Source organism: Marmota marmota, unplaced genomic scaffold (genome assembly GCF_001458135.2).
Source record: "Marmota marmota marmota unplaced genomic scaffold, marMar, whole genome shotgun sequence".
NCBI classification, from domain to species: domain Eukaryota; kingdom Metazoa; phylum Chordata; class Mammalia; order Rodentia; family Sciuridae; genus Marmota; species Marmota marmota.
In genome coordinates this window covers 3,692,819-3,706,880 of record NW_026000057.1, presented here as the reverse complement: position 1 = coordinate 3,706,880, position 14,062 = coordinate 3,692,819, and the positions used below count along the sequence as shown (strand labels likewise).

The window sequence follows — 14,062 nt, the reverse complement described above, 5'->3', positions numbered from 1 at the left end:
AGTAACTAACCCTCATCACTTTAAGCTTTGGTGACTACTGTTCTCCCTCAGAAAGAACCTAAGAACTATGTGTGAACGAGCTGCCTTAAATCTGCTGCCGCAAAGAGGCCCACACTCAAGGAATTCACAGAGGACTTTCCAGAACCCAACTGCTGCTCAGTCAGTTCAGTGTTTAGGAGCTCAGAAGCTGCCAGCGACCCCAGAGGACTGTCACCCCACCAGTGACAGTAACCCTGACAAAAGGCATCTTTATATCTCTATATATTCTTATATACACACACACATTCACACATACATACATGAGGGAAAAAAATTTTTCTATATATTTATATATTTTAATATATTTTATTTTTATATTATATACTTATATCTTATATATTATAATATATCTTATATATTAATATAATATATATCTTATATATTATATTTTTATTTTTTATTTATATAGGACAGCAGAATGCATCACAATTCTTATTACATATACAGAGCACAATTTTTCATATTCTGGTTGTATACACAGTATATTCACACCAATTTGTGTCTTCATTCCTGTACTTTGGATAATAGTGACCATCACATTCCACCATCATTAATTACCCCATGCCCCCTCCCTTCCCCTCCCACCCCTCTGCCCTATCTAGAGTTTGTCTATTCCTCCCTTGCTCCCACTCCCTATCCCACTGTAAATCAGCCTCCTTATATCAAAGAAAACAATAGGCATTTGGTTTTTTGGGATTGGCTAACTTCGCTTAGCATTATCTTCTCTAATTCCATCCATTTACCTGCAAATGCCATGATTTTATTCTCTTTTGTTGCTGAGTAATATTCCATTGTGTATAAATGCCACATTTTTTTTATCCATTCATCTACTGGAGGGCATCTAGGTTGGTTCCACAGTTTAGCTTCTTTTTACTTTACTGCCAGGAGGTGCACAGGTGTGCTCTGCCCTGTGCCCCTACTGAGATGTGCTGCCTCACTCTTCAAGGCCTAAAAGCAGTAGGTCCAATCAATCATGGACTAAATCCTCCAGTACTGTGAACCAAAAGAAACCTTTCCTCTTTATAAGTTTATTTTCTCAGGTATCTTGTTACAGTAACAGAAAACTAACTAATAAAGAAGCTCCCTTTAGTTCATAATCTAATGAAGATGAGCTACTCAGCTTTGGCATAAGGAACATAAATCTTGTAAAAATCCATATATTCCCACATTCCCCGAAAAATAAATAACTTCTTTAAAAAGATCACAGGGAGGGAAATGTTGTACATTTGTGGACCTAATATTCAATGTATCAAAAAGGATTTCAGTAAGCCCTAAATTTTCCTATTGACAGGTAAATAACTCTGAAGAGCAAAGTGCAAAAATAGAATGTCTTTTAGCTCAGTGCTTCATTCTGGGTTTTTCTTGCCTCAAAAACTTTTGGTCTTAAATTGTATTCTTTTTGTTTCTTTCTTTTCCGCAGTTTTACAGCTGGGTCTCTGTACTCTTCCCATGATGGGGGCTGTCACGGCAGTTGTCCTTTAGAACGAACCCATTGGCATAATTGTTAATAAGGGAATACAAGCCAAAATGTAAAGCTCTTTATTACATCAAAATGCAACCTGATGATACGAGGGTGAGTGCCGTCCTCTGGCTGACTGTCTTCTGGCTGAGATTGCTGCCCGTCCGTCCTAGACCTGCCGTGGACTGTAATTTACACAACTGTAAACTTGACTTCCCCCATTTCCTCCTCTTTCACCCATCCCAGCAACCACGGCAGTTTTTAAATATAGAGCTGTCCTTTCTGGTCATAGTTTGTGGCTAGTTATAGCAAGACTCTCTTGATACTCAGCCAGACTTTGATGATTTTTTAAAGGTACCAGTTAAGCATACCATAAGTTAAGAATAAATTTCTCCACAAGTTCAAATTCTCCTGTTCCCTTTCCCATAAGTACTAAAATAAATCTAAGAAGTCCCTTTACCCTATCTTCACACATAGATTTTACTTCAAAATTGCTCTTCTTCCTAATGTTGGAAGTCAATAGTTAATATTCATTTGACATGCATTTTTCTGAGTACTTGTTCTATGTTGAAATGCACTTAAGAAAAAAAAAAAAAGATTGAGACATATATGTGTGCACCCCAAGGAGCTTAGAAGTGGAAGACAAGTATACAAATAATCAGCCCCCATTAGACACCATTATATGGCATATACAAAGGAGTCTCCCAATCCCTGGGACATCTAAATTCTTCTCTAGGATGCAACACAATATGATAATCAAGATCACTGGCTTTTCTTAACTTCAAATCCACCTATGTCATTCACTAGTTGTGTGGTCTTGGGCTTGTTACATAATCATTCTGAGCTTCAGCCTCCTCATCTGTAAAATGGGGTTAATAACTATTCCTCTTTCATAGTGTCTGGCACACAATGAGCTCTCATTAAATGTTAGCTGTTGTTTATCATGCATGTTTCAAGGTCCAATTCAAACGTTAAGGCCTTTATATTCCAGCCATACCTAACTCTTCAACTTTATTTTTTGGAAATTAATAAATTAAATAAGTGATATAAATATGCATATAGTATCCATTCAACAATTTTATACTATTTATTAATTATTTTAAATTATTTGATAATCACAAATAACCACAACCTTCAAAGCTGTGCGGGTTCCAAGAACAATTGAGTAAAATGAAGCACGAGAATCTAATTCATGAAACCAAGAAGTAAATGTTCTACATAAAAAAGGACTGGATGCTTCGTAAAATATGTTCATGGGGAGTTTATCGTCTTTCTTCTATGCTAAAATGATAAGCAATCTTCAAAGTCACACAAATTCAAGAACAACTACAAACAAACAAACAAAAAAGATCTCCAGGGAAGATATTTTGGATCAGAGAAAAAATTTAGAAGTCATAAAGTAGATCAAAGAGTAGCAACTGACTCAACCACAGTCTAAAATGTCTACAAAACGGGCATCTGAGGGCTGGGGATGTAGCTCAGTTGATAGAGTGCTTGCCTTGCAAGTACAAGGCCCTGGGATCAAACCCCTGCACTACAGAGTGGGCATCTGATTCAAAGTTGTGAGAAACCTAAAATGACTGGAAGGATTTGGTATCCGAGACAACGAGAAAAAAGAAAGGGGCTGAAAAAGAGGGGTATGGGATGAACTGGACACAACTTTCCAATGTTCATGGACAAATACAAGACCAGTGTAACTCCACATCAAGCACAACCACAATAACGGGAAGTTATACTCCACGTATGTGCAATATGTCAAAATACACTCTACTGTCATGTATATCTAAAAAGGACAAATTTAATTTTTTTTTTAAAAAGAAGGGTATGGGTTGAATTGCTGAAAAAGCAGTGGTTGATGTCCTGGGTAGACAGGCCACCCACTCTTGGAACTCCCACCTTAAAAAAAGGAGAACAAGGTCACGGACCTAATGTGGGGTTACTCCATCCACCAATATGTCAATCCCAACAGTAGATCTGGGGACCAGAGAAATGAACACCTGGTGGGTCTGTGGACCTTGGGGATCCACTATAAGGCAGACTTTAGCCAGAACTTCCTTTATTGCCTGTCCCTGCTAAGGAACCTTTCTTTGATAGGAGGTACGGAGTGACACTTTGAGTCTGTGGAAACCAGTGTCAACTTGGGCCCAGTGTCCAACAAGATTTTACCATGTTTAGCTATTCTCTTTCCCTCAATATAAATTGTTGTAGGTCTCTTTGAAAAAAGACAGAAGTAAGCTTTACAGTGTGTACATGCCATGGAAGTGGTGGTGGAATGTGTGGGTGTATGCACACATGTGTAAAAGAGCTAGGTAGTAATTCCAGAAAAAAAAAATACTATTAAAGAAAAGACACAATCATACTACATTAAGACTCTCTAGAAAACAATGTCAACCTTCACTACATATGAAAGATAAAGTTATTATTTTAGCCAAAAAAGTAACGTAGCTATAGTAATAGGGAAAAGATGAGGGAGGAGAAGTTGGGACAGAGTTTTATCTATGAGCTGGCACTTTCAGCTGCCTCTTTGACAGGCCATTCTGATACAGTACTCCACACCCCATCGACAATTTCAGTTACTCATGTTCAACTATAGTCTAAAAATATTAAATGGAAAATTCCAGAAATAATTCATAAGCTATAAATTGGATACTGTTTGGAGTCCTATGATAAAAATCTCATTCTATCCTGCTTTAGCCTATCCAGGATGTAAAGTATCCCTTTGTCCATGTATCCATGCTGTATGAAGTACCTACCTGTTAGTTACTACTAGCCACCTGGGTTATCGGTTAGGCTGTCACAGAATCGCAGTGCTTTCATTCAAGTAATTCTATTTTACTTGATGGCCCTCAAAAGTACAAAAATTGTGATGTTGGCAATTTGAATATGCCAAAGGGATGCTGTAAGACATGTCCTTTAAGTGAAAAGGTGGAAGTTCTCAATAAGGAAAGAAAAAAGCATACACTAAGAGTGAAGAAGGAAAAAGAAATTCACATCATATCTCAGTATGACCACAGTGCATAAGTGTTTAGTTAAAACGGTAGATATAATAATATAATCATTATTATGATAAAATTATTTTGTTAAAGGACATTAAGTTTTGCTACTATTCATGGTTTCAGGCATCCACAGTGGGTCTTGGAATACCATCCCTCCCCAAGGAGGGTCAGCTGTACTGAGTCAAGACTCTCCTCTCCTGGCCTGTATGGGACAAGAAACCACCTGTGCACATTTTATTCATAAGATTCAGAATAGCCTGGGGAGTCAAAATCACATGTCAGAAGCTCAGGTCTCCCTGACCACAATCATGAGTTTCCAACTCTTTGCAATACAGCCTGTTTGAATATCAAATCTGGGCTGGATCTTCAACTTTTTCTGTGAGTCCATTGCATGAAATGAGGGATTCTTTTAAAGCAGCCTCTCATTCTTACAGTTTTCAATTTATTAATTACCTTCAAGCTTTTCATTGTCCATTTCCAGAGCTTCATACAATTTGGAAAAGTACCCTGTTCTACTCTCCTATTTCTCATCCCCACCACATTGCCAATGCTTGAATCATCTCATTGACTGTGCATTTCCTCCACCAGTGCGTCCCAGTTCACTGCCTGTGAAAGTCTTGCTACCTGGACCATCACTTTGTTCCCGGGGCTGACCACACTGACCCCCACCAGGAATCCCTCTTCATTACCAGCCAGGGAATGGGTGAGCCAGATCCTACACCCCACCTTGCTGATTTCTTGCACAACTTCTGGCACCAGTGATCGCAGGTTGGGCAGTGAAAACATTTAAGGGAGGAACACTTGTGAAAGTCAAGGGAGGGATGAGGATAGGGTGTGACATGCAGATGTGACAAATCCCTGGAGGCCCACTGGGAGCTGTGGAGCAAAGGTTACCTGGGAGGGGAGCCCCATAAGGGGAAATGGCCACACTCTTTCACCACCTTCTGACGTAGCCATAAGCTAGGGGCTTCCTCACAAGAATATGAACTCTGCCACCTGTTCTGCTTAGTAATTTGTCATGTTGAGAAAGGATGACCTTGACTTCAATGTTGAGCTGGATCCTCAAGGAGCAAACTGCAGTCTTTTCCTGAAGGGGGCTCAACCATGCGCAGTCATGCCTTGCTTGACAATGGGCATACATCCTGACAGGTGCAACGTGAGGTGACTTCGTAGCTGTGTGAACATTCCAGAGCAGATTTACACAAACCTGGATGTATAGCCTGTGATATACCCAGGCTACAAGATAGAGCCAACATCTACCATGCATTGTCGATGACCACAACATGGTACATGGCACATGGCTGTGTCTCAGCATTTGCCACTGCATGATCCTTATTCTGAGCTTCTATTCTGATGAGGGAAAGAGACACAAAAGCATATGGTTTCTGTTCAGCGTGGTATGTGCAAAGCACAGGGTCAACTCCACATAACTAAGTGGAGGAGTGAATGGGCAGGAGGGAGTGGGAGGGAAGACTCTTCAAGAGGACGCTCACTTGCACTGAATACCAATCTCCAGGGTCATGATCATCTTCTCATCCCCCTTAGCCAACATGTCAACTTGAAAGATTGAAATAAGACCATACTGTGCATAATATGTGTATTCACAAAGGGCCAATTTATCTTTTTATCCTTAAATGAAAAATAACTAAAACGATGCTTGGCGTCTTCCAACCACAAATGGTGAAGTATTTAGCCAAAGTGGAAACTAATTTGATTTTTCATGGAGTTATAAAAGAAAGCCAAGAAAATGTCTTAGTGTAGAATGTTTTATGCTTATTCAATTTTAAGGGTTTAGTAGATTTTCTAACAATCATCAAAAAGTATTTATCAAGTGACTATGCTTAGCATGTCCCTAGCAACAGAAAGATACTTCACTGTGGAATGTCTTTTGAGTTTAGGATAGTTGATAAATCATTCTAACTTCTAGATAAAACATCATGCAGAAAAACCCTTGATCTATTCCTTCAAAATGCAACTGCTAAAATTTATAATAAATTTACTTGATTTTTTTTCCTTTTTTTTTAAATTTCTAAATTACAGAAGTAGAACATATTTAGTTTAAAGAGAGAGAAAGCAATACAGAAATAGTAACATATCTTCTCCCCCATAGAGCAAGAATACCAGTGTTATGATTTCTCAGATTCTTTTCTGAATATCTTCATTTCAATCTGATTAACTTGCTTTACCTTACATGTGAAGAAAATAACCAGACTTTAGCACTCAAATCCATTTATTTGGTAGATCACAATTCCTTACAATGACTGAAAAATTATAATAGAGCACACCAAGGAGGAGATAATTAAAGTACATTATTGGCTTAATTTTAATTAACAATTATCAAAATCTTTTTTAATTCAACTATTAAATCAAAAGATTCTCTCTGGAATATGTTATGAATAAAATGTTCACATCTTGGTTCCTCAGATTTATTTTTCTTTCTGATTTATTGTACAGAATATACATATGTATTCTATAAAAACATCTGTGGTGGGGGGCTGGTTATGGCTCAGTGGTGGAACATTTGCCTAGCACATGAGAGCCACCGGGCTTAATCCTCAGTTCCACACAAAAGTAAATAAATAAAATAAAGGTATTGTGTCCAACTACAACTAAAAAATAATAATTAAAATATATATATTTGTGGTGGCTAGAGATATAGCTCAGTTGGTAAAGTGTTTGCCTCGCATGCACAAGGCCCTGGGTTCAATCCCCAGCACCACACACTCCAAAAAAAAAAAAATCTGTGGCTATAAATATATAATGCTTAGAGATCATAAACAATTCTTTCAAGTCATAACAGGTGGATAATGGGTTCTGGGCTTTAAAATGTTCTCAAATGAGATCTTTCTTGCACAAAGAAAAACTACTCACAAATGAAAAGTGTAGGCTCTTCTGTGGCATTAATATTCTGAGTCAATCAGAAGATCGGGCACCATGCCTATTTTCTTCCCAGAATCTTTGAAGCATGGTACTCAAAGAGAATGCCTGCAAGAATCTTTAGCCAGTGTAATGGAAACCACCAATTAGTTTCTTAATTGTGTATTCAACAGCAGAAATTCCTTGGCCTTGAATATTCTACTTGACTTTAATGGTGTGGCCTTTGTCAAGTGGTATGCAAGAAACTACTGAGATTCTACAGGGCCACATGTCCACACGCCCATCTGGGTTTGATTTAGATGATCTACCAAGTACTTGTGTGCAATTTTTCAGACACATGGTTTTGTTTCTCTGCTTCTCAAGTAAGCTCTGTTTACTTAGGCAGATGTTGCAAATTAGCTCTTAAAATATTGCAAATGAAGTAAAGAAAGCCTTTTATAGAAGATTTAACTCTAATGTGAATTTCATTACTGCCTCACAAAGACAGAACAATCCCATTCTGCACAAGTCCTCAAGAAGAGATTTTTTTAAAAAATGTTTAATATAAAGACATTTTCCCCATTACTTTCTTGTCCCTTGATGTGCATTATTACCACTACACCTAATGGGGATCCCAGAAATGTGAAGACTTTGAACTCAGATTCATTCTTCACCATAGAAAATGTGATTACCTTGAACCTTTTCTCAAATTCTTCCTTTGCTCCATTCAGCCAAAACTATTCTGAATGAAAGTACTGTGAAAGCACCCACTTAAAGCAGTATGGAGATGCCTCAAAAAAAAAAAAAAAGGAATGGAATCAACATATAATACCCCATAGTGACACAGCCACATCGATGTTCATAGCAGCTCAATTCCCAATAGCCAAGCTATGGAGCCAGCCTGGGTGCCCTTCAACAAATCATGTATAAAGAAAATGGGGAATATATACACAATGGAGAATTAGTCAACCAAAAAGAGGAATGACTTTATGGTATTTGCTGGAAATGGAGAACATCACACTAAATGAAATAAGCCAGTCTCCAAAAGTTAAAGATCAAATGTTTCCTCTGATATGTGAAAAACAATCCAAAATAAGGGAGGGAGGATTTAAAAAGAGAAGAAGAATAGAAGATCAGAGGAACAGACAAGGGGGAATGAAAGGAAAGAAAGAGGGATGGAATAGGGAAAGTCACTGGAATGAATCTGACACAACTTTTCTATGTACAGATATGAATATATCACAGTGAATCTCACCATCATATACATCCACAAGACACTGATTTTAAAAAAAAAAATCTATAAGTAAATAGCAGAGAGTAGAGGGAAGGAAACAGGGGCGGAGAGGAAGGGAAGGGGGAAATAATGGGGAATGAAATACAAAATAGGCCTGGGGATGTGGCTCAGTGATAGAATGTCCCTAAATTCAATCTTCAGTACCCCAAAACAAACAAATAAATAAGTAACAAGCACTTTAAGGCCCTCAGGTTGAGGTTTGTATCTGGAATGTCCACCAAAGACTCACGTGTTGAAGGTTTGGTCCCCAGTGCAGTAATGTTCGGAGATGGAAATTTTAGGAAATGATTAGACCAAAAGGGCTTTGACTCACTCCATTAGTGGATCAATCCATGACAGATTAATAATTTGATGCCATTAGTGGAAGCTGATGGAGACTGTAGGAGGTAGAACCCAGTTGGAGAAAATGGGTTCCAGGGGCATGCCCTTGGGAACTATATCTTGTCCCCAGTGCTCAGTCCCTTTCCCCTTCCTTCCTCTCTTCCTCTTCTTCTCTTCCCTCTCCTCCTCCTCCTCCTTCTTCCTCTTTCCTTCTCTCTCTCCCACCACCCACCTTCCCAGCTGTCTTGAGCTGAGCATCTTTCTTCAACCACCCCTCCACCATAATGTTCTACCTCATTCCGAGCCCAAAACAATGGAGACAGCAGACCATGGATTAAAGTACATCCAAGACCATGAGCTCAAGTAAATTTTTCCTCTTTTAAGTCATAGGGACGAAAAGCTGACTCAAACAGGTGTAGAGGTCTGAATCACACTCCTTAGTTCATAGCATTATTTTTTTCCACGTAAAAAATGTTCTGTTTTACGTATTTTCTTTCCTTTTTAAGCCTCACATCTGTTTCCCTCCTTAGCACAGGCTTCCACCAGGACTGGCATGTTGCATAATCCCAGGAGGAATTGTGTTATATGCAGCAAATCTTGGTACCTATTTTGATACATAATACCTGTACCTTAAAGTATGTGAGCAACTTCTTCATGTATGTATTGTTGTTTTGTGCATCGTTTTAAATATACATCAGTGATGTACTTTAAATGACAAGCCTTGAGACTTCCAGTTTCCAGGTTTTCATGGAGGAAGCTTAGAAGTTATTACTTTATCCTGACAAGTAAAAAGCTAAACAAACTGTAAAATCACCAACTCTTCTCGGATCCATACAAAAAGTCACTGGGGACTACTCCCCGCAGAGTTGAAGACTTGAACAGGTGAAAACAGATTCACAATTTACCAGAACAGAAGTCCTCAGGGGAATGAGTGCCCTGGTGGGGAAAACGGAACTGTATTTGAGTTGCTGGAGGCAAAAGATGGACCAATCCAAGAGATAAAGACTTCAGGGTCCCCCCAACTTTTGTGATTTTTACCTCCTGGAGTTCTATCAGGTTCTCACGTAAATACTAGAGAAAAATCCCTTCCTAACTTTTAGCATAGAGAAAGAAAAAGGAATCATTTTGAATTATGCCCAAGCATTCTGTTCTGCCCTCAGAGAAACTCTTTAACCAGAGCTTTAACTGTTAGAACCTTACCAGAGCCTAACTAGGCTGGAGAAGGGAAATACCGACTCCAGCCACCTCCACCGACTCTGTCCCACCTATACAATGTACCAGTCCTGGTGGCAGCCCGTGCTAAGGAGAGGAACAAACAACTGAGAAGCAAGTGTGGCATTCACAGTCCAGAAACACCGGCTTACTAAAAGACTAAACATAATCAGAGGGCTACAGAATGCTTCCCCTCTCGCCCACACCTGACTACCACAAGACAGTCTAAATGTAAAACAACAATAAACATAGTTTGAAGAGACAGGGCAAACATCTAAACCAGTCTCAAACCCGACAGGTATACTGGAATTATCAGCCGGGGAATTTAAAAGGAGTATGATTAATATGATAGGGGCTTTAATGGATAAAGTAGACATCCTAAAAAGAACAGATGAGCCACATAAGCAGAGATATGGAAATTCTCAGAACCCAAAATGAAATGCTGAAAATCAAAAACACGGTGACAGAAATGAGAAATACCTTTGATGGGCTTAGTAGACTGGATACAGCTGGGGAAAGAATCTTTGAACTTCAAGATATGTTACTAGAAACCCTCCCAATACTGAAAAGCAAAGAGAAAAAAAGACTTTAAAAAAACCCAGAATATCTAAGAATTGTGGGAACTATAAAAAGTGTAAATATAATAAAACTACCAGAAGGAAAAGAAATAGAGAAAGAAACAGAAGAAATACCTAAAATAATAATGACTGAGAATTTTCCCCAAATTCATGTCAGACACTAAACCACATATCCAGGCAGCTTAGAGAACTCAAAAGAGTAGAAGAAAAATAGGAAAAAAAGAGCAATTGCAAAAAGTAGAAAACAATAACAAATGGGCAGATATTAATCCAACCATATTAATAATCACTTTGCATGTTGATGGTCCAAATGCACCAATGAAAAGACAAAGATTGTTAAAGTAGATCAAAACACAAAACCCACTATATGTTGTCTAGAAGAAATCCACAAATTTTAAAGACACATACAGATTAAAAATAAATGGATGATAAAAAAAAATAAGAAATAAAAAAAAAAGTAAATGGATGAAATTTGATGATCTCTTACATGTATAAAAATAAATTCAAAAGCATGAGTCATTATTCATCACTAATAATAAGAACTTATCAAATGTCTACTCTGCCCTTCTGAAAAAGGGTAAAGTTTTTAAGAAGTAGATGGAGCCAGGCATGGTGGTACATGCCTGTAATCCCAGTGGCTCGGGAGGCTGAGGCAGGAGGATCAGAATTCAAAGCCAGCCTCAGCAAAAGTGAAGTGCTAAGCAACTCAGTGAGACCCTGTCTCTAAATAAAATACAAAATAAGAGTGGGAATGTGGCTCAGTGGTCAGTTTCCCCTGAGTTCAATCCTCGGTACCAACAATAAATAAATAAGGAATTTAAAGGGGTGGGGATCTCATGAAAACCGAAGGGAGAACAGTGTGGTAGAGATAAAGGACCAAGAGGCAGAGAGAAGATGACCAAACTGTGTTATGTGCATGTATGAATATATCTCAATGGATTCCACTTTTATGTGTAACTATAATGCAGATTAAAAATAAATAAAATAAAAGAAAGTTGGAATAACTATATTAATTTCTGACAGAGCAGAGAATGAAAATTTTCAGGGAAAATTCTCCAAAATGTTGTAACAATCCTTAATGTGGTGCACTTAACAACAGAACATAAAAATATATGAAGAAAAAACTGATAACTTTAATAAATAAATAAGTTTACGACTGGAAACTAAATCTTATGCCTTTTCTAAATTTTTTTCTCTCAATGCTTTTATTCTTTTTTGAGATTATTCAGTTCGTTGACTCATATGTAATTGTTTTCTCCTTTTGGCAGCATAGTCTTTCATACTATGCATCCACAATATTTATTTACTATTCTTCTAGAAGTGGGCACTAGTTTGGCTACAATCTTTAGCTACCACAAACAATAATGGGATGTGAACCTTCTATTTATTGCCTCTCAGGCTCTAGCCAATCCTTCTGGCGATGAGGTTCTACAGACTGCATTTCCCAGACCCCCTTGCCAGTTGACTTGTTCTTCCAATAGAAGGTATTAGCAGGAGCTCACAGGTCTGTGAGGGTGGCAGTGGACCCCCTTTTTGATAACAGGTGCTATTATCATTCTTCCATAAGCAGCAGGCAATTAGGGCACCAGCTCAGAGCATGTGGCACCAGCAGCATCCACCTCCTCAGAAGTGGAAGCAGAAGATGACTATGCTCCTTCAATAGTCTGAGTACCAGCTATATACCCCTTCAGAGGGTCCATGCACAAACCTTGGGGCACCTTCAGCCACCAACCTCAAAGGGCTCCCCTCCATGCTCTGATGTGGTTACATCATGTCTCGATTTTTATTCCCCAGTTCCTAGCATGATTTTTATTCTCTTGTCTGGACTGTATTGAGACATCTTTTTTTTTTTTTTTTTTTTTTAATTCTTGTGCAGTTTTCTTAGGGAAAGAGGAAAATTACACCCCAGAGTGGGATCATTGGTTTACAGGAAATATACATATGAAAGTTTTACAAACAATTGCTAAAGCCCTTGCCAGTGTGGTTATCACACCTATCACCAATAAATGAGAGACCCCATCCTCTTACATTCTCATTAGTATTTGATAATATTTGTTTCTTCGTTTTTGAAATTTGGGCTTAAAGTGCTATCTATGGACAAGTGGGAAGCTGGGGATGGTCAGCTGGATAAAATTTCATGATTTGGTGTTCAATTCCTGTTCCTGAGCTAGTTTTCAGACCTGGAACTCAATGACTAAAGAGGTATCAGGAGGGCTGGGGTTGTGGCTCAGTGGTAGAGCACTTGCTTAGAATGTGTGAGGCACTGGGCTCGATCCTCAACACCACATAAAGTAAATAAATAAAGGTATGTGTCCATCCACAACTAAATATATATATATATATATATATATATATATATTTAAATTTTTTAAAAAGGTGTCTGGATCCACAGAGACAAAGACCCTTCAATACCATGGGGTGAGTCTATACTTGAAGATTCCCTCAGTCCTTCCCCACAGCAACTGGCAGCCACATACTCAAGGGGCTATAATCTGTGGAAATGGACATGCCCAGACTCTGTGAGGTCTGGTGGTCACAGAGTCTCAACTTGTACTGATTCCCATCATCATGGCTACCTCTCCGAGCTGGGGCATATGGAGATTTAGCCAGTCTGATATATTTTTCTTGTTCTTGAATGGATCATCAGGACTGGGAAATCTGAGAGTTGGAGCCCTGTGTTCCACTGGGCCCCTGGCCTGTGGGAGAAAGCTATCATAGCAGGGAACGCCTACTAGAAGTCTCTGAAATGCCACAGCCACCTCCCTCCAGCCTAAAGAAATCAATGTTATCTTTAAAGATGAAAAGGATCCACAGATGGCGATTCCTCTCACATCTCTAAAGGGTTCACAGGTGGTGACTCCTGTCACATCAACATTTAATTTTCCAGTCTGACTGTTATCGTTTGGATATGAGGTGTCCACCAAAGACTCATATATTGAAAGCTTGTTCCTTAATGCAACAGCGTTCAGACGTGGGGGTGTTGAGAACTGATTAGACCAGGAGGGCTCGATGCTCATTGATGGATTTATCCATTGAGGGATTTGTAACTGAATGGACTATTTGGAAGTGGTGGGAACTAATTAGAGGAGTGAGTCCTTGACGGCATGACCTTAGGTACCATATCTTGACCCTGGCCCCTTCCCCCTCCTCTTTCTCTCTCCCTCCTTCCAGGGTGCCAGGAAATGAGTAGCTTTCCTCTGCCATACCCTTCTGCCATGATGCTCTGCCTTGCTTCAGAGACAATGTATATAGAGTCCATTGACCATAACCAGAAACCCCTGAACCTGAGAGCCAAAATAAATCTTTC

General features: G+C 38.9%; 1 non-coding gene across 1 annotated transcript; it reads left to right on the top strand.

The window, feature by feature from the left end:
• The first annotated feature begins 7,133 nt into the window (after nucleotides 1-7,133).
• On the top strand, nucleotides 7,134-7,216 carry Trnaa-cgc. Its single transcript has one exon. It is a non-coding gene; the product is annotated as a tRNA-Ala (tRNA).
• Nucleotides 7,217-14,062: the final 6,846 nt, after the last annotated feature.